This window comes from Lepidochelys kempii, chromosome 9 (genome assembly GCF_965140285.1).
Source record: "Lepidochelys kempii isolate rLepKem1 chromosome 9, rLepKem1.hap1, whole genome shotgun sequence".
NCBI lineage: Eukaryota > Metazoa > Chordata > Testudines > Cheloniidae > Lepidochelys > Lepidochelys kempii.
The window spans coordinates 74,762,407-74,783,720 of record NC_136388.1 but is presented as its reverse complement, the minus strand read 5'-3'; the positions used below and the strand labels follow the sequence as shown (position 1 = coordinate 74,783,720).

Genomic DNA, 21,314 nt, shown 5'->3' with positions numbered 1-21,314 from the left:
TCAAAGCTTTGGTTAATAAAACCCCACATTAAATGCCAGGCATTTCCTGCTGTCTCCACCCTGTAGGTCTGCCTAACCTAATAGATGCTCATATTCAGTGAAATCCACTTGAGAGCCTGACCCATGGGTATGTTCGCTCTCCTCTAGCTGACAGGTGCATTCCTAAATCCTGTAAAGGACAGACAGTGATCTCAGAAATGTGTCTTTATTTCCTGAAGTATTGGAAGAAGCAGAGACACTATACCAGGATACCTGCATATCTCTCTCTAATCTCTCTCTCTCTCTGTTACTGACTGTCTGACGTTATGAATTGATATTTTAATCATTCAGAGAACCTTAACTTTGCCACTCTTGCAATTTTTTTGGAAAAAGGGAGAGAGTAGTTATCAAAGACATTTAAGACCTCCAACAGCAAAAGAGAATACATTTCTTCCCTCAGCAAAACTAACAGAAGGTTAAAAATTAAGCCCCAAACCTGCAAAAAAATACGAACATGCTTAACTGTATCCATGCAACTCATCCCACTGAAATCAATAGGATTACAAGTGTGCGTAGATCTTTGCAGATTCAGGGCATTAACAAATCATATGAAGCAGGACATTCTATGATGAGTTATCTGGCCCAATCCTCCATCCATGCATACACTGAAGAGATAGTTTAGCTTTGGGAATAATTCTCTAGCATGGAAATACAGTGTGTATTCTTGTACGGGGTTAAAAAGCTCTACTGAATTACTAATTGTATAAAATTGCCACCTCACTATTGTCTCTATTCCTCTTCATAGCCAGGTGTCACATAAAGGTAACAAAATACTACCAATCAACAACTTTTTGAGGCAGAATGCTTACTGAATCATTAAGCTGGGCAATTTTTTTCCAGTTCCTGTGGATCTGCATGGACTCATTCCACAGAAACACAAAGCCTTCAACTAAATCCTATAAATCCTCCGCATCCTTAGATCACAGGACGCTGCAAAGCAATTGTCAAAAAACAACCTCCCGCACATTTTCAACTAGCCCATATGTGTATTACTCAGCAGCAAGGCACTAATATTGACTGAACCAGGTCATTGAAAGTCACACCAGTATTGCCACTAGCAACATGGTGCATGACAAACACTGTAATCTAAATTGATGGTGCAATCTAGTCGCGGGATTCTGAGGTCAGAATGAAACACAAAGGAATTAGGCCAAGAGCATGAAGCAACTCTTTCCTAATGCAGAGGGTCCGTGTCCATTACGGCTGTTTTTGAGTTAAGTTTCTCACTACACCTGGTGACTCTTGTGTGTCACGTCAAGATTATTACTCAGAAAGGACTTGCCTACATTGTAACCTCTTTCTGCAACCTGGCTCCTGCCTGCATCACAACCTGACAGGCAGCAGCCTGAAAAATAAAATATTCAACAGATTTCAGATACATAAATATGTACTACAGCTACAAAATACATGTTTATGAACATATCGTGGTCTTCTAAAAATGACTATTACTGTAATTTTGTATGAAGATATCAGTCCAGAGCATCAGCTGGTATACATTGGCACAGTTCCATTTACTTCAGTGAAGCTGCACTGATTTACACCATTTGAGGATGTGGCCCATTCCGTTTAAGATTCCACATCTAACTTTAGAAACTACTGACTGAGATTTCCAGCACTTAATTCTAAGGTGGTTACTCAATCCATTCTCAGGCACAACTCCCAGTAAAGTCAGCGGGAACAAGCTTGAGCAGGGACATAGTAAAAATTGAGTAAGGAGCTCAGAACCTAGCCCCTAGTGAATAATGAGTCACAAACACATACACCTACACAGTCTTCGTTTTAATGATCACGCTCTCCGGCCCTATCCTCACACTTAATTTTTCTTTGATAAATATGAGAAAGTCTAAGGTTAAAGTGAAGAGGTTACTATCTTTTGGGCTAGTGCCTATTGATTCTACAGTTTCTACATTCCAAATTGTGATAAGCAAAATGTGGGCTAATTACATGGAAAGGTCTGTTTATTCCTGCTGAGAATGTATACAGTACAGTACTTGGTTTAAAAGAATCTTTCTGCTTTATCCTTATTTAATGTTTGTATTTAAATGAGCAGTTGCCCAAACCTTGCCATGAGCCTCTAGGGTTTTCTAAGTATGTTTTGCAGCAGTATTCTTAGCATTCAGGTGGGAGGGGGAGGGAAGGAGGGAAATGATCTATTGCTGCAGTAGAAATGAAAATGGTAATGCACACATGAGTAATGCTTTGGTGCTCTGAGCTGTATGCTAGCTGAAGCTTAGTTGAACCACTTACTGATGCATGTACTGATTTAAGTCCAAACATCGCCTTTTAAAATTAATAACACAGTCAGTATTCCCATGGAATATTTCGGCCATGAAGGTGAATGTTATCATTATCTTACTTGTAGAAAGACATCAATAGTTTGAGTTCCTTTCAAACTCCTTCTTTATAAGTATTCAATAGTTAAATGTCTATTTGACAAATATCTTACTAGCCACAAACAAATTAGCTGGCAAAATCCATCATTCTCAAAGATGCAAATACATAACTAACCTGTAATCCAACATTATCTGGGTCTTGGCTAAAGAACTAAATTCAATCTATTCTCATTTCAAAGAAGGGTAGAGCAAAGTGCACTAACAAACTGTAAATGCATATCAACGGGGTCCACATGGACAGTTAGTTCGTGAGAGCCTAGTGCAGGATAGAGTCACACTCCAGTTTGTTAAAAGAAAAGGAGTACTTGTGGCACCTTAGAGACTAACCCTATACTGGAAACCTACTGACTGCTATTCCTACCTACATGCCTCCAGCTTTCACCCTGACCACACCACACGATCCATCATCTACAGCCAAGCTCTGTGATACAATCGCATTTGCTCCAACCCCTCAGACAGAGACAAACACCTACAAGATCTCTATCAAGCATTCTTACAACTACAATACCCACCTGCAGAAGTGAAGAAACAGATTGATAGAGCCGGAAGAGTTCCCAGAAGTCACCTACTACAGGACAGGCCTAACAAAGAAAATAACAGAACGCCACTAGCCGTCACCTTCAGCCCCCAACTAAAACCCCTCCAACGCATTATTAAGGATCTACAACCTATCCTGAAGGATGACCCAACACTCTCACAAATCTTGGGAGACAGGCTAGTCCTTGCCTACAGACAGCCCCCAACCTGAAGCAAATACTCACCAGCAACCACATACCACACAACAGAACCACTAACCCAGAACCTATCCTTGCAACAAAGCCCGTTGCCAACTGTGCCCACATATCTATTCAGGGGACACCATCACAGGGTCTAATAACATCAGCCACACTGTCAGAGGCTCATTCACCTGCACATCCACCAATGTGATATATGCCATCATGTGCCAGCAATGCCCCTCTGCCATGTACATTGGTCAGACTGGACAGTCTCTACGTAAAAGAATAAATGGATACAAATCAGATGTCAAGAATTATAACATTCATAAACCAGTCAGAGAATACTTCAATCTCTCTGGTCATGCGATTACAGACATGAAAGTTGCGATATTACAACAAAAAAACTTCAAATCCAGATTCCAGCGAGAAACTGTTGAATTGGAATTAATTTGCAAATTGGATACAATTAACTTAGGCTTGAATAGAGACTGGGAGTGGCTAAGTCATTATGCAAGGTAACCTATTTCCCCTTGCTTTTTCCTACGCCCCCCTCCTTAGACGTTCTTGTTAAACCCTGGATTTGTGCTGGAAATGGCCCAACTTGATTATCATACACATTGTAAGGAGAGTGATCACTTTAGATAAGCTATTACCAGCAGGAGAGTGGGGTAGGGCGAGGTATTTTTTCATGCTTTGTGTGTATAAAAAGATCTTCTACACTTTCCACAGTATGCATCCGATGAAGTGAGCTGTAGCTCAAGAAAGCTTATGCTCAAATAAATTGGTTAGTCTCTAAGGTGCCACAAGTACTCCTTTTCTTTTTGCGAATACAGACTAACACAGCTGTTACTCTGAAACTCCAGTTTGTTGTGAACTAAATGTTTGTGTGAACAAGCCCTCCGGGTTTCCTTTCAACCAAAGCATTTTTGAGACTGTCGCATTGAATTTCCTCCTGTAATTTTTATCTGGAGTATTTTGCTTTTAATACTAGTTATTATTTGTGCTTAGACTTTATTTATGTGATTTTTTTATATAATATGCTACGTGCACTAAATCCTTTCTTTCATGCTTTATGAGACACGGAAGAGGAGAACAGATGTGCAGCTCCAGGGTTAGTAATACTGAACCATATCTTCCCCTACAAGACAACCTTGCAGATTACTGGGATGACCTTAGGCATCACTGGTCTTCCCCATGCTGGGTGTTTTCTTGGCACATCTCCAGGCCCCCCGTCTCCCCTCACCCTGCTGCTGTGGCTTGATTAATGATGCAACTGAATGCCACCTTCCTTCTGCCATTCAGAAAAGCTGGAGAGGGGAAATCCAAGGTGTTGTCTTGAGCTGTCTGTAAGAGCCATACTGAGAATTCAGGGGTGAGGGGGAGCAATCTCATTCCTTCCACCATCACAAAAACCAAGGTAGCATTGGAAACACACACACACACACACAACTTTGCAGCACTTCCTACTCCCTCTGTGGGAAGTGTTCTCATATGGGAAGTCCTCCCCTCATTGATAAAATGCAGCCACCTCTAAGTGAAACATGGCAGCTGTTTAGCAACACACAGCAACAGCAACAGCGAACACCACTTCAGGCCAGGGATTGACAAGGAGTTGGACTAAAGCTGGAATTTGGTCACGATACTGGTACTCTCGTGAAAGATTTTAAGGGCTCGTTAATGTCCACAAGTAGTCAGGACTTTGATACAATATAGTAACTTCTAACACCACATTCAGATATTGATTCAGCACTGACTCAGAGGGGAAAGTGCCACCCCCAAATCACCAGCACCTCATTTGGATTACATGCAGTGCATATGCACACCCTTTTCTTTCTGTGGATACCCTTTGAATGCACAAAGAAACCTATGTGTGTATAGCTACATTATATAAATCAGACATTTATACATATAATGTGCTGTCAGACTTTTGAGTTTTAACTATTTGACTGATGTGGTAGCTGGGAAATCAGATGTATTTTTATAGCTTCCGGATGCACAAATCAATTACACACCAATTCAACTGCTTCACTGTGGAAGAAGCATACAGTCAATGATGTCAGCAATCTCTTGCTGTCATGGAAGCCAGCATTGTCACCAAGCACTTCTTTTCTCCCATGCTAAAGTAATCTAAGGAAAGCTACACCAAGAAGCCTTGGGGCTTTGACTAAGCAGCTAAAGTTAATGATTTTGATTTCAGATATTTTAGTGGATTGTTGTTTAAGCTGAAACCTCTATGAGACTTAAAGGGAGACCACATGTTTAATTCACACACTATAGCCAGAGCTGATTGAACTCTTCATTATGAATAATAATTGCATAAATTTTTCCCCTTTCAGTTAGCAAATTGTCTGTGGACCAATTCTTATTTTCTAATAACCCCATTCACTTTTTCTAAGTACTTATAGGTAAGTCTGCGTAAAGTTGTGACCCATCCTCTGCAAATTAAGTCACATGTTTCCGCTCCCTGAAAGGGGGTTAATCCTGCAAGGGGCTGAGTGTGCTCACCACTCACTGAGCTCAGCAAAAGTTGCGGGTGCACCGTAGCTCACAAAAGTACTCAGGATCCTGCAGGAACAAACCCCAGATGAATGACATTTTTTAAACAAGAGCCTAAAAAATAGGGGAGGGGGAAATCACATTTCAGGGTGAATTGTTGGACAAATAATAATTTATATTACAGTTTGTGAAACTTTTCTAAATACCCAGTGATTTGTCCAATTCTCTGTAAATACAGCATATGACCCCATGACTCATAGCAAACCAAGCTATTCACAACAATACTCTCAGATTTACTATTCAACCTGCTATGTGCATACAGCAGTGTGTTGAATTGTTAAAACTGGGCCAAAGGTGGGATTACAGAGCTAAGAGAGTGTGGATTGCTAAAAGAAGAGATTGTTGAACTAAATATTTGGAAGAATTAGGGCTATTGGGAGAGAACTGTAGGCAGAGGGAGATAAAATAATTTAATACTGAATATTTGGCAGACTCCTTAAAACATGTTTATAATGCAGATGGGAACGTGGGTCTGATCCATTCACTGAGCAAGCAACTTGCTTCCTATTATAGCAAATAAGGCACATTGTCAAAGGGCTTTTGCTTATGATGACTTGGTCAATATTACACAGTGAAAGAGATCTCATAGCAAACCTAAGTGTATGAAAATTGTTAATGAGCTTGGTTAGAAGGGGAATAGTTTATAAATTATTCTATAATATGCTGCTTTGGAGGTTTTGTGTGTTTGTTTTTCTCCTCTGTTCTGATTTCTACGGGATTCTTTGCCCTTCTCCTCCTGATATGGATTTTGATCTCTTCCTCCTTCTGTGTTTTCTGATTTTGTATTTCCTTTTCTTCATTTTGTACCTAATCGGCATTTTATTATTAATCATGTTTATTACAGTAGTGTCTAAGGGTCAACCAAGAATTGTGCTAGGCACTGCATGGACACATAGCAGTAGACAGTCTCTATCTTCCATCCTTCAATCTACATCCCCTTTCCACCTAGTCTTTGCCCTCACTTGCCCTCTCCTTTATCTATTCATCCACATTTTTTCACCAGTTACTTGTTCCCCTCGCCCCATCATCGTCCTGGGAAATAGCCCACTGTCTGCCTTTGAATTCTGAAAAGTAAGATGCCTTCTATACCCATGGACATGTGGAGAAAAGCATTCCCAATTGCCAATCGTGGGAGACTCAGACGCTGTAGTAGATATGACTGTGAACTAAAAGGACCAAGTGAACCCCAGTCCTGATGCAGTTTGCAAAAAGGGAAAAGGCTACATTAAAAAAAAATCTTGGTGTTCTGAACCATCTGGCCACCCTACTCAAGCAGGCTGGAAAGAAGGGAGCAGCCCATTGGAGAGTCAGCTTTGCAACTCTATGATGGGGCAGAGACAAGCCACCTACCCTCAACTAGGGTGCAGTTTGTGTCCATTGTGCTAGCACAGTTGACTCAAGCCGTAGGTCTCTAAATAGGGATATTTCAGTCATTGGGGACAACTCAAGCTCAGGGTAGGACATAAGAATAAATATAAACCTTGCGGATTGAGAATTAAGAGGCTCATTTGGGGGAACCATACTCACTGATGCAGGCCCCAGAGAAACCCTTGAGCACAGTTCTGTGGGACCATGAGCACTACTAGCCACACAGGAGATGCAGAAGGGCCTACTGAGACCGCCAGACAGCACCAGGAAAACAGAAACCGCATCAAGCTCAGGCCTGATTTTGTTTGCCCTCTAAGAAAGAGATGGGTATGAAGAGACACTTGTGGTCCTAGAGTTGAGGAACCCCAAGAAGTCAGGTTCCCCTTGTACCTCTCTGTTGAACAATCACCCAGTAGAACTTCCTAGGGACTATATCTTCCATATTTTTTTCCAGTAAAGTGTAATATATCAAGTCTATGGGATGAACAGCCTTTCTTCCTGCAAGCCCTAGTAAAGATCATCTTTATTAGTAGACATGTGAGTGTGACTATTAGGAACCCTCCTAAAACAGGACCCTATTAGGCCTAGCATTTGAAGTGCCTTCAGCACTTACCTCAGAGCCTCTTGTACACCTGGCATGATACCAAGTATCTAAAAGGATTTGGTGTGCTACAACACTTATAGCACTTTACGGGGGTTGATTTCAGCTTCTTGTCTCCTATACCAATGGAGTCAGCTCTCTTGTTTGCTGCTACAGCTCTGCAGCGAAAGCAGAAATCAGTGCCAAGGATTCAGTGGCAGATGAAGAAGCAGTATTTTCTTTCTAAAAACACAATTTTATAATGTTTTTGATAAATACAGGAAGGATTTTGGAAAAACATACTAAAGTTCTTGAAGCTGGAAGAGGCTAGGAATTTTGAACAACAAAAATTAAGCAGTGGTCCCTTAGGAGTTATTTTCTGTTCTTCTTCCAAGCTGGTAATAAGGAGAGTGGAATGGGGGGTTGAATAACCACTGTCTCCATGGACTACAGCAAGTGAGTCTGGATGTGTGCATGTGTGGTGATTAGATGTTGGATTTGATTGCTAGCATGGTGAAGGAGAGCCATTTTTTCAAGAACTTTAATGTGAACAAGACTGTCATGAGAGAGATTGTTCTTCAGCTACTTGTGGTGATCAGAAATTACAACTGAAAATAGCCAGGAAAAGCTTTAAAGGTAATACGTTCAACCAAATCAATCAAATCTCTGTTTCGCATAAAGAATCTATTGGACAACTCTTTATTTGAGTTTCTTTTATAGTTTAACACCTTCTAAATGAGGATTAACGCCAATGACAGGTTGTAAGGAATGTGGTTCAAATATAAACAAAAGTGAGAAGCTGATTCTATGTGTAGTACAATTATCATCATCTTTGTTTATGTCTAACTTCTTATTTGTGAAACATCTTTCCTCAGACATGTCAAATGCTTTCGCTGAGGTCTAAGTTCAAATCAAGTGTGAGTAAAGAACTAACCTGCTTTGAGTTATCTGAGCACAAAAAGGCAACTTATTTTTTTAAAAGGGACTCTTCTTCCAAGTTTGCACAAATCAAAAATAGGTCAACTGACTTTGCTAAAACTTTATTTAAAAAAAAAATTATGTTGTGGCTGAGGGAAAGCAAGAGAAAAAAATCAATAAGAATAGTCATAGTCAATGTCTTATATTTATATAGAATCATTCATTCTGCAGGATCCCAAATTTTAACAGCACACAATGCAACACTATACAACAATTTAGGGACCTGATTCAGGAAAGCACTTAAGCATGTGCTTAACTCAATTGAGTTCAATAGGCCTTAAGCACATGTTTAAAGTTAAGTAGTACATATTTCAGTGAATTTCTGAATCAGGTTCTAGAACAGGAAGTGAAGAGTACCTTATCCAGTTTAAAATGTAGCATTTTACCCACACTAGAATGTGGACTGGACACCAAGGATACGCTCCTAGAGCCCAATCTGCATGTGCCATACAGAGTTAAGCTGCAACAGGAAGTTTAAGGTTGCCATGTATCCTGCAGGACACGCTTCTTGGTGACTCTCAGGATGTTTCTTGCACTGGAGCTGGAAGATGTAATTTCTGGCTCAAGTAGACAAAGTCCTGCTAGCTCTGATCAGGCTAGTGCTTTAATCAGGCTAGCTCTGATCAGGCAGTGCATCTGGACAGCATGAGTGACAGGAGGGGCTAGCTGCCTGCATGCATACCTAGGGTTTCAGACAGGACAGTATTTGGAATGGCTAGCCCCTCCCACTGCTTGTACTGCCACAGCCACACTTCTATTTTTAGCGTGCTAGCTCGATCAAAGCTGGCACAGGTATGTCTACCCAAGCTGCAACCAGTTCCAGTGTAGACATACCATCAGACTCACACCACCAAATGCTGGACCAATTGTAGAGTCTGAGGCCAAGAACACAGCCAGGCTAGGTTACAGCAGCATCAGTACCTCACTCATCACTGAAATACTGTAATACATGAAAAAGCCTTATTCACATGATCACTCCTTCCTCACATGAGGAGTCAGACTGAAATCTACTATTACTCATATGAGTAAGAGTTTGTAGGATTGTATCATAAAAGAGCTATGGAATACTGCTAAATTAGCAGTGTATGGGGAACAGAATTGGAATGGAAATTTAGTTTATTTGGCTGATTTTAGGTTCTTATTGTTTCTGGATGGGGCAGGTAACCTTCCGAAAGACCTCCACTAGTACAAAATCTACTGACATTTTAGCCCAAGAAGAAACACCTTGAGACAGTTCTGAGGGAATTAAAATAGGGATCTATGCTCCGCTCCTGAAAAGATTTAAGCACCTGTGTTTTCTGACTGACATGAGTGGTCTCACTGATTCGAAACTTGTTTGCATGATTTCAGGAATGACATCAATGGGACTACTCACATGAGTAAAATTATGGATGTACTTTAATCTTTGCAGGATTGGAATCGTGGAATGGAATACTCATACTTACTCTTGCAGAGGACAAAAGGAATTGGAAAGGTACTCGTACCTATTTTGGTACATTGCTAATTGCATTTTTAAGGGACAGGCATAATTTTTTTCTCCCTCTTTCTTTGGGCTCATTCAAACATGTTTACGCTTCTGCATGAATTAAAAAAAAACAAACTTTGCAATTCATCTTAAACAATTTGGACCAAAATCATCCTATTGATTTCAGTGCAGTCACTACACTGGAGATAAATGTAGTCCCTCACTTAAAAAATAAATCAACAAAATGCATTTTCACTTCTACGTAAATGGAACAATGATACATGCTAGCTCACTGTTGTAGTTAGGATATTCCTTTTGACACAGTGGAGAAGAGAGTTACCAAAATACATAATCAATGCACCACATATGTTTTCCACTTTCATGGTATTTGGAAGAGAATACATCAAAGCTGCTCAGTTTTGCCTGGTCTTAAACCAGTTTTGTTCTGGAGTCTCAACCCCTGTTTTTAGAGGACCTGCTCCTCTCTCAAGTTGACATGCACCTAGCTACACTACCTAGCTGTGTTGTGGGATGCCAAAGACAGGGCAATACTTCACATAATTTCCATGTCATTCACACAAGTTTTGGAACACAATGTGCAAATCAGGATTGTGTAACTCATTCCCTGATAGCGAGATAGTTCCCTTAGTCTTCACTTCAGCCAGCCAGGCCCAAGTTGTCAAATGTGAAACTTGTGCCGAATAGAGAAAGCCCTGTGGGTACAGCAAGTACAATCTTGCTTAATTCTTATCTTTAAAAAACAGACAAGAAATGATATGATCTCTCCTCCCCCTCAGCAGCCCAATTACACAATATTCTAAGTTATAAAAATGGGCTCTTGCCCAGGTCCATGTCTGAGGGATCCCCAGATTTCCTCTTCAGTGTGGTACCTTTGCTCCTTTGATGTCTCCTATCCTCCCAGTCACTGTCAGGGCTGAGTAGATCTAGAATTTGTTAGGATAGTTTGAGGTATTTAAAACTTATTAGTTGCTAGAGAGATGGAGGGGGAAAATACAGAAACAGACATGGTTAAAGAAAACAACAGAGGCAGAAACAGACGGTGATCCTGCTCATTGCATCACGTGTGCACTGTTGCATGCCATTGCTTTTTTTAGTGACACTAAGGCAAATGAGGAGTCAGCAGTGGAAGGAAGGTTGTTTAGTTTGTTTGATTCACATGGGCACAATAGAGGAAATCCAGCATTTCCAGTCAGAGAGGAAGGTCAGCTTGGAGAAGAGTGACCTACTATTTTGCAAGCTAGAGTTTATACACAGTTTTATTCAGCCCTGAAAACTCTGGCTCTCTTCAAAAACAGGCAGATTATATGAATGGCTTCAGCCCCAAATAATAACACTACATTTTTATTTTTATGGCCCTCCAAACCCAGAGGAAGGGTTGGTTCAAGGGAATTTCAGTGTCTGACCTTTCTTCACTCCTCTTGCCCCAGACAATGGCTGTGTGTGTTTTTGCAGAGAAATAAAGGAGTCGTTGATGGTGGTTTCCTACTAAAGAGGAGAAAAGAGGAACAGATGACAGAAGGACTGAAGCTGGTTAACATTTTTCTGTCAAAACATTTTTTTCACTGAAAAACAGCCTTTTTTTAAAAAAAATGAAAATGTTAGTTTGTCTCTAATATTTCCAGTTTTTCAATTAAAAAAATCAAAAATGGAAATACAAAAACCACCAAACCCAGAAAATGTTTTAACTTTCGTAAACCAAAACTGAAATGTTTATGGGTTTTGGTTGTTTCAGGTTTTTGAACCTTAGAAGTTTGAGGTTTTTTCCCATCAAAACATCAGATAGAATAAGAAGTTTCAGAAAAGGTTTCCCCCCCCCATTTCTTTTTTAAGTTTTCCACAGCAAAAACGTACCGTTTTCTACCAGCTTTGTGCCCTCAGAGTTGCTGTGCCCTCACAGAGCCCTCAGAGCTCAAGGTACAGTGGATAAGCAGTAAAGAGTAAAGACACTGCTGTTTCAGCCTATCCCTCTTGGGATGGCGTCTGTGTGGGCGTGTGGTAGGCATGCTCTGGGAAAAGATTTGGCACTGTTCTATGAGCCAGTCCTGTCCAAAGTCACCTGAGCACCTTGTGACCACCTCTCCCTCAAAATATCTTACTAGGCAAGTGTTCCAATAATAAACCAGATCCAACATACATATTCACCAACAACCCACCACATTAGCAATAATAAATGAATCCTTACAAGCAAATACAAACTGACTAGGAAACCAAATGTTTTTCCCAGAAGGGTGTCACTGATGACCGTGTGTATGGCTTTTCTTCAGGGAGCTGGCTATCTGCAGTGTGGACAAGAATGTCTTGACCACAGCTGCTGAGGCAGAAAAGCCATTTGTACTGTCACTTTTCAGAACCACACTTCAAGGTTGCCCAGAGAACCTTGATTTTTGAAAGCCTTGGTTTTTGAGTTCTTAAACTGTTAACTTTCACATTATATTAACATGGATTCATGTATTTAATTAGATTATAATTAGGGATAGATCTGAACCAAAACCTAAATGTGTGTGGGATGTGAGGACTTGGAACCAAGCTACAAAAATAAGATCTGGAGTCAGACTTCATCTATTATTTTAAACAGTGCATCTATTATTTTAAACAGTGTAACATTCTTATTGTGGGGTTCAACGTTCATTGTTGCTCAGTAATCCATACCTACTGTGTTCAGCTTTCTAATAAAAAAAATTGGCCCAAATTTTCAGAAGTGGCTAATGACTTTGGGTGTTTCAGTTTCTGGGCGCTCAATAAGAAACACCCAAAATGATGAGTTACTTATAATGTAGGCTGTTTTTTCTGTCAGCTCTGTGCATTCAACCCATGTTCTGCAACTCTACTGGAATGGGTTCTTAGGCCATTTTATGCTTTCAGCGACACCTGTGCAAACCCACTGCCTTCAGGAGGTTTGTACAAGTGTAACAAGCTAGAACTTTGTTCAACAACATAGAACTAACTGGACTTTAGAATAACAGTTCTGCTGCTGATAATCAAGGACAACTAGAATTTCAATGGCAGTCACTTGAATCCTGGGGGATGGGAAGAATAGGGCCCTGTTCTCTTTCTCAGTTGTATTGGCTCAGCAGGAATAACAGGTGTGAAAATAGTAGATATCAGATTGGATTCTGATTAATATACATTGGGAGTGGGCTCTGCTGAGTATGAAGAGGCTATTTTTCCATAGCTCTTTTTCAGAGTAGAACTGCACTTACACTGTCTATTAATACGTGTATTTATTAGAATTACTATTACTGCAAAATATGTGTAACGTGGGTGAACTGAAGTTATTAGAAGAACCTTAACACTAGCAGCTCTTGACTTTTGAGCATTTTCAGCTATAAATTTAAGGTAACATTAGCTACAATTTTGAATTTGTTTCCTCATTTTGTGTGTTTTTTAAGAAAAAAGAGGAAGGTGACAGTTGATAAAAAGCCCAGTCTCGTGGATTTCCTGGTGCACTTCCACAGGTGAAAGTTCATAATCTTTGGGACTTTGCAGTGAATTCAGTATGGTGACCAGATGTCCCGATTTATAGGGACAGTCCCGATATTTGGGGCTTTGTCTTATAGGGGCCTATTACTCCCCACCCCCATCCCGATTTTTCATACTTGCTATCTGGTCACCCTAGAATCCAGTCTGTATTATCTTACATACACACCCCAACCACATTCCCCCTCTCCCTACACAAAAGTAGAAAAGTGGAGATTATTCCTCCTGTGCAGTAACTCTTCAAGTAATTCTTCAGGATGAGTGTCCCTGTGGGTGCTCCACTCCAGATGTTGGTGTGTCCCTGTGCCTTCACTCGGAGATTTTTACAGCAGTACTCACACAGGCCGCACACGATGGTGCCTCAATAACGCACGCACAGCCCGGGCTCCTCAGTTCCTTCTCTACAACGGAGACCACTCCAAACTCTGAAGTAGAGGAGAGGAGGGTGGGTAGTGGAGTACCCACAGGAACACTCATCTCGAACAACATCAGGTGAGTAACCTCCTCTATGAGAGAGAGAGATGTCCCTGTGGGTGCTCAACTCCAAGAGACTGAAAAGCAGCATCTCTTGAGGAGGTAGGGACTTTGGATCTAGTAAGAAAGCTGTAGACAGCACAGCTTGGCCCATTTGAGGGTCCCTGAGTAAGAGCATAATGTTTAGCAAAGGTATGACCCAAAGCCCAGGTGGCAGCTTTGCACATATCTGTGAGGGGAATGTTACATAAGAATGCCACCAACATTGACACAGGTCTGGTGGAGTGTGCCCTAACAGAAGTTGAAGGATTCATATTATTTAGTTGGTAGCATAGGTGGATGCAGGCTGCTATCCAACTGGATAGTCTCTGGGTAGAGATCGATTTGCCTCTGGATCGTTCTGCAATGAAATGAAAAGTTTAGGGGAAGCCCTAAATGGCTTAGTCCTGTCCAAATAAACACGCTGAGTGTTTGCATTGCTGCTTCGAAAGTGTTTGCATGCAGTTTAGGAAAGAAGGTTGGTAGATGGATAGGTTCATTGAGGTGGAAGGACGAATGCACCTTCAGGAGAAATTTGGAATGTGTTCAGAGTGTGACTTTGTCCTTAAAAAGCATAGTGTATGGTGGGTCAGCCATAAGCGCTCCAAGTTCTCCTATACATCTGGCAGATGTAATGACAACTAAAAACATAGTTTTCATGGATAGATGTTGGAGGCAGCATGTTGCTAGCGGCTCAAATGGTTGGTGCATCATGTGAGGACCAAGTGCAAGTCTCAGGGTTGAGTGGGTGGTCCAGGTATAGGGTCTGGAGGCCCTTGAGGAACCGCTTTGTGATGGGGTTGACAAAGATAGTAGTGTCTCGGTCTTATAGTGAAACACCATAATTGCTTCTAGATGTACCTTTATGGAGCTAAAGGAGAGCCCAGATAGTCTAGTAGTAGTGAAAGAGGCGCAGAAGCAGGAATGGTTTGCCTGGCGGAGCACCAGTGAATGAACCTAGGCCACTTATGGACATAGCACAACACAATCCACATGTACCACCTATGTGACAGTACTCTTTGTACCTGTTCACAGCAATCTAGTTCCTCATTAGAGAACCATTATTGAGCCATGCTTTGAGGTGCAGCATCATTATTTTGGGGTGGTGTAGTTGACCCCTGTGTTGTGAATATAGGTTTGGAAGGGGCAGGAAATGGAATCGGGGAGCAAACTGACATCCTTGTTACAAATGGGTACCATGCCTGCCTGGGCCATGTAGGGGCTATTAGTATGACCCTGGCCCTCTCCACTTGTATTTTTTGTAATGCCCTGTGAAGAAGCGATATCAGGGGAAATGCGTATAGTAAATTGTCACTCCATTTGATCATGAAAGCATCTCACATCGAGTGCTTTCCTAAGCCCGCTCTGGAACAGAATTCTGGGCATTTCTTGGTGGTCGTGGTTGCAAAAAGATCCAGTTGTGGGTAGCCCCATATTTTGAATATGTTGTGTAGGATTGTATCGTTTATCTCCCATTCATGATCTAGGGGGAAAGATCTGCTGAGGTCATCTGCAGTGGTGTTTAGTGAACCAGGTAGGTAGGAGGCTGAAATTTGATATTGTGTTGGAGGCACCAATTCCAAAGTTTCATAGCCGCCATGCAGAGTGAGTGGGATTGAGCTCACCCTTGTCCGTTTATATAAAACATGCAGTTGGTGTTGTTGGTCATGATCCTGATGTGTTGGTTCTGGATATGTGGGAGAAATTGGTGGCAGGCGTTGTGGATTGCTCAGAGCTCTCATAGCTTTATGAGTGTAGTGAAGCTTCTGTAGGGGACCAGAGTCCTTGAGTGGTGTGGTGTACCATATGTGCCCCCCAATCCATGAGGGGAGCATCTGTGGTAATTATAACAGAGGGGGACTCCTGCATGAACGGGATTCCGGAGCAGAGGTTGTGTGGAAGAGTCCACTGTGTGAGTGAGTCCTTGACTTTGGTAGGTATGGATAGAAGTTTGTTTAGACCATGCACATTTGGTCTGTAGATGGTGGTCATCCAACCCTGCAGGCACCACAAGTAAAGGCATGCATTCTTGACCACAAAAGTGCAAGAGGCCACATGGCCGAGAAGTTGCAGACAGTCGTGGACAGTGACCTGGGGGCTTCTTTTGCAACTTGGCGACAAGATTCTTTATGGTGTTGAATCTGTCAAATGGGAGAAATGTAAGTCTGGTTATGGAATCAAGGTGAGCGCTTATGAACTCCAGTTGTTGAGTAGGGGTTAATGTGGATTTTTTTTGTTTATTATTTGTAGGCCAAGCCCTGGAAGCAGTCAATGGTCATTTCTGTGGCTTGGATGGCCTCATCGAGAGTGTGCGACTTGAGCAGGCAATCATCCAGGTAAGGAAAAATTATTACTTCTTTTTTCTAGCGGTGCACCATTGCCACCATGAGAATTGTGAAGAAGACGCAGGGTGCTGTTTAAAGGCCACAGGGCAGAACCCTGTATTGGTAGTGATTTGAGCCCATAACAAATCTGAGAAAAATGCCTGTGGGCAGGGTGTATAGTTACATGCAAATAAGCATCCTGCAGGTTGAGGGCTGAAAACCAGTCTCCCTGCTCCAGAGCTGGAATTATGGTTGTGAGGGTAACCATTTTGAATTTTTGCTTTTTAACAAACTTGTTGAGTAGCCTGAGGTTGAGAATGGGTCGCCATCCCACACTTTTCTTTTCTGTCAAAAAATAGTGGGAGTAAAACCCCTTTCCTCTGTGCTGATTGGGCACTGTCTCCACTGCTCCTATTTGTAGAAGATGTTGCACCTCTTGGTGGAGCAAGTGGTCGTGAGAGAGGTCCCTGAAGAGGGACCGGGTGGGGGAGGGTATGGACAGGAAGTTGATGGAATAGCCCAGTCAGATGACCTCAAGGGCCCATCTGCCCATAGTGATGGCTCGCCAGTTGTGGTAGAATGGGAGCAAACAGTGATCAAAAGGTTGGATGGGAAGTATAAGCGCTGGAGTGGGTGGGAGGTCTTCTATACCCTCAACCAAGGCTTCAGATCTGCTTATTAGGTGGAGGGGGTTGAGACGGTGCCAATGGTGTGAGGTGTCATCGTTGATGCCTAGATCTCTGGCTTTGCTGCTGATGGTCGTACGGCCTCTGTTGTTGTTGTGTGTAAGCTGGGTATCATGGGTATTGGTAAGGCTGATACCTGTATTGCCTTCTTTTAGTATGGATGTCTAGGGATCTCAGCGTCACTTGGAATCCTTCCTGATGTGCAGCACCTCGTTGGTTTTCTCTGCAGATAACTTCTTGTCATCGACGGGGAGATCCTCCATGGTATTTTGTATCTTGCATGGGAAAGAAGAAGAGGTAAACCATGAAGCTTGACGCATAACAACGGCCATCATGGTGGACCTGGCAGCTGTGTCTGCAGCATCAAGGGCAGCCAGCAGTGCCATGAAGGAAATAATCTGCCCTTCAGAGACTACTGCTCTGAATTGTTGTCTCTTGTCTTCTGTAATGTCATTAATAAAGTCCATGAGTTTCCCACAATTCCTGTGGTCCTGTTTGGCTAGTAGGACTACATAGTTTGTCACCCTGAATTGCAGCGTAGGTGATGCATAAACTTTGTGGCTGAGTAAGTCCATTCTTTTACTGTCCTTATCAGAGGGAGTGGACCGGAAATGTTGCTGTTTGTTCCTTTGGTTGGCTGCTTCTACTATCAGTGAATCTGGTGCTGGATGCGTGAAAAGGAACTCAGAGCCCCTGGAGGGGACATAGTATTTCTGGTCTGCCCTTTTGTAGGTAGGGGGTGTGGTGGTTGGGGTTTGCCAGATATTCTTGACAGGGTCCAAAATGGCTCCATTAATAGGTAGGGCCATCTTGGAGGAGGTTGAAGGGTGTAATATGTCGGTCATCTCACGCTGAGACTCCGACACCTCCTCCGGAGTGATCTTGAGCTCATTAGCCACTCTTTTGAAGAGCTCCTGAAAATGAGTAAAATCATCTGCTGCTGTTGGGGGTGGGGGCATAATAGTCTCATCTGGTAAGGAGGATGAATTATTATTATTTGGAGAGGTATCAGGTGCCTCCTCTTCTCTTCCAAAAACTATCATGCAAACCCCATTTTTAATTTCTCTCTTCATATGATAAGGAAAACAAATCATCCCCATTCATTTTAGGACCATGTAGCTCTGACCCTACAGTGCATTCTGGATATTCTAGGTAGCAAGTGCATAGGGATTATTTCTTCAGTCAGATATTATGGCAGCTTCCAACATGTTTAGTTTGTTGAATATCCTAGAGCAGCTACTAAACAGTGCACAGAACTATACACTCAACTCAACAATACAGCTGGGTTGTGGCAAAGCCTCATCTCTGATGCAATCCTTTTAAGTGCAGCAATCATTGCTCTGATGGGAAATGAAGGACTCAAGCCTCTGACTGAGAGCAGGTTTATACCATCACTTATGTCACTCTAATTTACCTCACTCAGGCGTGTGAAAAAGCCACTCCCTGATCAACACAAGTTACAGCAACCTAAGTGCTGTCCATGCCAACGCTATGTTGGTGGGAGACGCTCTCCAGCCAACAAAGCTTCTGCCTCTCGCAGAGGTGGAGTAATTCTGCTGATGGGAGAGCTCTTTCCTATCGGCATACAGTGTCTTCACCAGACACACAGTGGAGGTGCACCTGCACCGATGCAGCGCTTCTAGTGCAGACTAGCCCTGTGGCATCATTCATGTCTCTATGCTTGCTGATCAAAGCACTGCATCAGTTACTGGTGGTGAATTAGTGAAATGAGCTTTCTTTACCTGTGGTTTGGAGGGAGTAAGTGGGACCTGATTATTAAGGATTTCCATTCATTACATCTGTTGGATTGCATGCGTTACTCAACCTGCTAGAGAATTACATTGACCAACAATAACGTCCCTAGGCACAGAGTCAAAGAAATGAAAGATTAGCTAATGATAAGTTTCACTCCTGATGAATCTGTCAGTGCAATTAACAAAGCACAAAAGAGAAGCTTAGAGAAGGATATGGGGGAAGACAGCCTCGGTTTAACATATGGGGATATTTTTTTCCAAATTGCTGAAGGCCCAAGACATTCTTGTTAGAAACATGAGAGATAATGCTGGCTTCCTACCACCCCTTACAGAGGGGAGAGTAGAATGTGCTGCTGTTATATATAAATATTTTTTAATTAAAATCTTTTTGTCCACAAAACAGGATCAGCAATACAGCAAACATCCCACACAGAGCCCTGCTGACATGCTTTATGCCTATCTTGAAATGACCATGTCTATGAGACAGAGATTAGGTCAATCTCCATGCTCATTCAGTCCACTACCTCTGATGAGACTACAAGTAAGAGTGCAATCCATGCTCACTTGGGTCCTCTGATGTTGTCCTCAACTCCACTTATTGCTCTGTCTTCCCTGGCATTCAGAAACTGGATCGCCTTAGACAGTTCCAAGCTCTGAAACTTTCATAATGGGTGTTGTACACACACTTCTTGTTCTCAGCTCCTGCAGAGGAAACATTTAGTTTGATAACACTCCTTCAGCAGCCAACCAGTGCAAGCATTAGCCTTACCCTCTGTGGGCTAAATTCAAAAACAGAACTGAAGAAGGGCTCTGTGGAGCCTAAAAGCTTGTCTCTTTCACCAACAGAAGTTTGTCTGATAAAAGCTATTACCTCACCCACCTTGTCTCTCTCATATCCTGGAACCAACATGGCTACAACAACACTGCAAACAATAAAAAAGGTTAATTGTGACCAGATACTTAACACAATTAATATTAACAACAAGGGGAGGGGTGGGGGAAAGGAATGCAAGCCAAAATAGGGAAAGAACAGAATAGGGAAAAGAATATTTAAAAGATATGTTTGATGTATTCCAGTCAACTGGGCCTGATGAAATTCATCCGAGCGAACTTAAGGAATCTGGGATCTATTAACCATTATCTTTGAATTGGGTGCACAACTAGTTGAAAGATTGTACTCAACAAGTAGTTATCAATGGTTCATTGTCAAACTGGGAGGGCATATCTAGTGGGGTCACGCAGGGGCCAATCCTGGATCTGGTACTATTCAATATTTTCATTAATGACTTGGAAAATGGAGTAGAGAGTATGCTTATAAAATTTGTGGATGGGACCAAGCTGGGAGGGGTTGCAAGTACTTTGGAGGACAGGATTAGAACTCAAAATGTTCTTGACAAATTAAAGTATTGGTCTTAAATCAACAAGATGAAATTCAATAAAGACAAGTGAAAAGTACTTCACTTAGGAAGGAAAAAATCAAATGGACAACGTCAGACTGGGGAATAACTATCTTGATGATAGTACTGCTGAAGAGGATCTGGAGATTATAGTGGATCACAAATTGAATATGAGCCAATGTGATGCAGTTGCAAAGAAGGCTAATAATTCCTTCTGTCTTTAATCTCTATGAATCATTCTGGACTGTATTAACCGCAGTGTCGTATGTAAGACATGAAAGGTAGTTGTCCTGCTCTACTCAGCACTGGTGAGGTCTCCGCTGGAGTACTATATCCAGTTCTGGGCACCACACTTCAGGAAAGATGTAGACAAACTGGAGAGAGTCTAGAGGAGAGCAACAAAAATGATAAAAAGTCTGGCCGATGAGGAAAGGTTAAAAATGCAGGATATGTGTAGTCACAGAAAAGAAGACTGAGGGGGTATCTGATATGTTAAAGGGCTGTTACAAAGAGGACAGTGATCAATTGTTCTCCATGTCCACTGAAGGGAAAACAAGAAGTAATGGGCTTAATCTGCAGCAGGGAGGTTTGGGATAGATATTAGGAAAAATTTCCTAAATATAAGTATAGTTAAATTCTGGGATAGGCTTCCAAGGGAGGTTGTAGGATCTCTATCATTGGAAGTTTTTAAGAACAGGTTGGACAAACACCTGTCAGGGATGCTCTAGGTTTACTTGGTCCTGCCTCAGCTCAGGAGGCTGGACTTGATGACCTTTCAAGGTCCCTTCCAGCCCTACATTTCTATGATTCTGGGTTTATTATGTGATTAGTGAGGTTTAGTCCAAGTTTCAAAACACAGCTGATCGTGTCTTGCATACAGTGATTTTTGAATGCCATATGTTGTTGGCTACTGGTACAGGATCAAAGAAAATAATTAATGGCAGATTTTAAATTAACTAATTCTTGGGCTACAGTTAATTAGTTTTTTCTCAAGTAGTATTTTTTTTCACATTACTGGATTCATTTTATCCCTTGAGATTTCCATCA

The 21,314-nt window shown here is 41.9% G+C and overlaps 1 long non-coding RNA gene across 2 annotated transcripts in view; it reads left to right on the top strand.

Annotated features, from left to right (window-relative positions):
* The window catches only part of LOC140917646 (uncharacterized), a 41,726-nt gene extending 24,151 nt beyond the window's left edge, over positions 1–17,575 (top strand). For both annotated transcript variants that reach the window (XR_012160939.1, XR_012160938.1), the window contains exons 2-4: positions 10,042–10,104; positions 16,357–16,442; positions 17,346–17,575. This is a non-coding gene — a long non-coding RNA (uncharacterized LOC140917646). The remainder of the gene's footprint in view (positions 1–10,041; positions 10,105–16,356; positions 16,443–17,345) is intronic.
* Positions 17,576–21,314: the final 3,739 nt, after the last annotated feature.